The sequence below is a fragment of the Arachis ipaensis genome, chromosome B3, assembly GCF_059453495.1.
Source record: "Arachis ipaensis isolate K30076 ecotype BB chromosome B3, ASM5945349v1, whole genome shotgun sequence".
Lineage (NCBI taxonomy): Eukaryota > Viridiplantae > Streptophyta > Magnoliopsida > Fabales > Fabaceae > Arachis > Arachis ipaensis.
This window is the reverse complement of record NC_142438.1, coordinates 14632810-14636742: the sequence shown is the minus strand read 5'-3', so window position 1 is coordinate 14636742 and position 3933 is coordinate 14632810. Positions and strand designations below refer to the sequence as shown.

General features: G+C 24.1%; 1 pseudogene; it reads right to left on the bottom strand.

Moving 5' to 3' along the window:
- Nucleotides 1-728: 728 nt before the first annotated feature.
- LOC107634201 (21 kDa protein pseudogene) lies at nt 729-1589 on the bottom strand (annotated as a pseudogene).
- Between the last annotated feature and the right edge of the window lie 2344 nt (nt 1590-3933).

Sequence of the window (3933 nt, the reverse complement as noted above, 5' to 3'; positions counted from 1 at the left end):
TATAATCTAAAAATCTAAATTTCAACCGATCCTTGTTAAAAACAAAATTAGCATAAATTTAATAAAAAGAGATAAAAAAAAAACTATAAAAAAATTCACAAAAGATTAAAGAGCCTCTTTATAAAATATATTAAGATATATAAGACCAGAGTAGAAAATTAGAGTATAACAAATATACATGACGTTCACACTGTAAAGTATATAAAATTTAAGTAAAATTAATTGTCAATATATTGTATATGTAATATTATTTAATGGTGATTATTATTCATATTAATATAAAAAATAAAAAATTTATTTGCAAAATTAATAACTAAAATTATTATGTTAAGTAATTTAACTAAATCAATTATATTATATGTATACAATAAATTTATAATAAAATAAATTATTTGCATAAAATACAAAATATAAATAAAAATAAATTAAATTTTATATATATAAATTTAATATAATATAAAATAATTTTATACGTATATTTAATTATATAATATCATATAATTAAAAAATTATTTTTTTACATTAATGACATAAATAATGATTTAAAAATAAATATAATTAGATAATTGTATAAAATATTTTACACTGTTAATGTATATAGTTATACAAATCCATGGTATTTAATTTTTAATATACAAATAAAATTTTTAAATTAAATAAGAAATCAAAGTTTGGCCATTTTCAGTTATCATCATGGTTCTATTCAGAACAGGTATAACATGACCAAGTGCAAATGAAGAATAGTTTTATTAATGAAAGTGAACAAACATGGTGCATGCGGATTTACACAGCGTAACTCTTGAGAAAATTCTCAAAAGTTGAATTTCATAAAAGAGCAAGCCATATATATAAATTAGCTTGGCTAATGTCCAATTAATTAATATCAATATACGAGGTGGTTGATGAAATACAATGCATTACTAGTCATCCTCGCAGCATTCAAAACAAGCTTATTGATCTTATTTCTAACATCACCATCCACACTCTGTTCTTCAAATCCATCCGAACACGTATTATAATTCGTTATAGCAGCACTCACCCATGTCTTTATGTTACTCATCTTGAAATCTTTGTCGCTACTCTCATACAAGTTCCCCATTTCAGAAATAGAATCTTTTATCTGCTCAACCGAATCTTTGAGGTTGCCGTAGCAGTCACGAACCACGGCTTTGGCCGGCGTCGTGAGGCTGCTACTATTGTTCTTGAGGATCTTGGAGACGGTGGTGGAGGCGGAGCGAGCCGCCTTAAAGGCGAGGCCGAGTGAAGTGTTGCAGAGCAGAAAAGGATCTGCTTGTATGGACAAAGCATAACGGTTGAGATTCTTGTAGCAAATTGAAGGGTATGTTGTTGTGTTGCATGAGCTTTTTATGTAGCTTTTGTAGTAATACGTTTGTGTATTATTAGGGGTGTTTTGGTAATTATTGGTAGAAGAAGAAGAAACAGAAGAAGAAGATTTGGATATAGAGAGAAGAACTAATAATAATAAGACAGGGTAATACATGGTAGCTGATGAGCGTGGAAAAACAACATTCACATCCATTGCTCTCTGATTGATGATTATCTCTCTCAGACTCTAATTGCATGTGAATATGTTCTTTCAACTGTCTTAAACTTGACGCATTTATAGGCAAGTGCCTTTCAGTTTCAATTCTATTTATAAAATAATTAGCCAGCCCATTTCCCTATATATAGATAAAATAAAGAGTAATAATATTATCATTGCTTGTATCTAATGATCTGGAATTCACTATATATATACATATTATAGCACATAATTATTTCTCTCTTTTAAATTTGGTCAGAAGCTATAACATAATTTATGCCTATGTATTACATCTATGTTAATTCAATTTTATATATATATATTCGTTGGTCAACCCTTATTTCGTAGGCACATACATGAGGTTTTAAAAAGACAAAGGCCCCGGCCCTGTGATTAAGGGGAATAGAAATAAAGCGTATATAACCGTTTTTTTGTTTTCATATATTGTATAATATAGGGTTTCCACCAATATAATTTATTGTGTTTTGGCCAATAATTTAACAATAATATTATTATATTGTTTTAGTCAACATAAATTAAAATTGCTGGTAGTTTAACTTTTCTAATAGTATTTATTATCATGAAAGAACATGGCTCTTGGGAAGAAGAGAAGAGAAAACGGGCATTGTGAGTTAGGAGGTGTTTAGGGCTGAATGAACATTGGTATCGGAAAAAAGAGAGTTGAAGAAAGAAGAGTCGGCACTCTATGTGAATATGACACATATGCGGATATGCCACGTGTCAAAAGTCCTAGAAGTCAAATATAAATATATAATACGCAAGCAATGTAGCACCAACGTGCGCCCATTTACATTTACATACAAGACTTTTAATTAGTTCTTCATTGTTCATTCAACTCATTTAAAATCAGCACTCTCATTGCGGCAATCTCTACAGTGCTCTATTTGATTCTATCTTAAATTGGTTTCCAGATTTTTAAGATAAGAGCTATTCTAGTACAGACGCTCATTTCATTCTGGTTTAAGAATATTGAACTCATTACACATGATTTAGAATATAACCAGTTTGGTTTTAGGTCAATTCATCGGATAATATAATAATATTTTTGTTCATGATAATATTATGAGAATATAAATTTTTAAAATTACATCGATTTTATTTTTGACATTATAAATTATAACAGAAAAAAATTTATCGAGTTAAACTACGTTTAAATAATGGTCATAAAAAACAAAAATTTTCATTTACTAAAAAGATCATAGATAAAAAAAAATTAAATAATAAATTTTTAGTTATTATTTTTATGTAAAATAGTGTAATTTTTTACTAATGATTAATTTTAACATTTATTATTTAAAATTTGATAGAACTAATTGATGTGTATACTTTTATATTTGATTAGGTGCGTGTTACGTCTGTTGCATAAATTAAAATAATTAATTTTCATGTTTGTTATTTAAAAATAATAATTTTTAATATATATATATATAATTAGATATTAGCATAAAAAAATTATATTAATAGTTATAAAATTAACTCAACATAATTTTTTTTAAAATAATTCAACCTTGATTCTAATTATTAATCACAATATTAATATTCTCTCCAAAATATTTGAAAAAAAAAATAAAAATATAAATTAAAAAGATAAGCGGTAAAAAATTTAAATTAAATAAAAAAATTAAAAAAGTATACATGTAATAATAATAATAATAATAATAATAATAATAGTAGTTATAATAATAATATTTGTTTATGTGAATAATATTACAGGATATTTTTTAATTATAAATTTAATATATTTTTTATAATTTTATGAATTTATTTTTAAATTATATTATTTTATTAATGTATTTTTTATAATTTTTTTAGAGAGAAATAAATAATGAGAGAGAAAAGATAAACAAAAAAAAAAGAGGAGGAGATAGAAAGTTTGTTAATTTTAGAGAAAAATATTTTATTTTAATTGTAACGAAAATATCTCGTCACATATATTTTGGTTTGTCAAATTAGTAATATAAAATATAACATATAAATTATAAATTATGTATAAAGTAGAAAGGGTAAAGTGAAATAAAAAAGGAGAGAGAGGTAGATAAGAGGATGCATAGACAAAAGAAATTTATTAATTTTAAAAAAATATATTTTATTTTAATTTTAATGAGAAAGTGTCAAGTGACACATTTTGATTGTTAAATTAGTAATATAATATAACTATACTTTAATTTTAATTTTAATTTATTTTTAATTATAATGACAAAATAACATATCACATATTTTGATTATTAAATTATAATTAATCATTGATAATAATATATAAGAGAAATAGAGTGAATAAAAGAATAGTGAGAGAGACAAAGAAAAGAAAAAAAAGCTCTTTAATTTAAAAAAAAAATTTCAATTACAATAAAAAAAAATAACATGAGAAA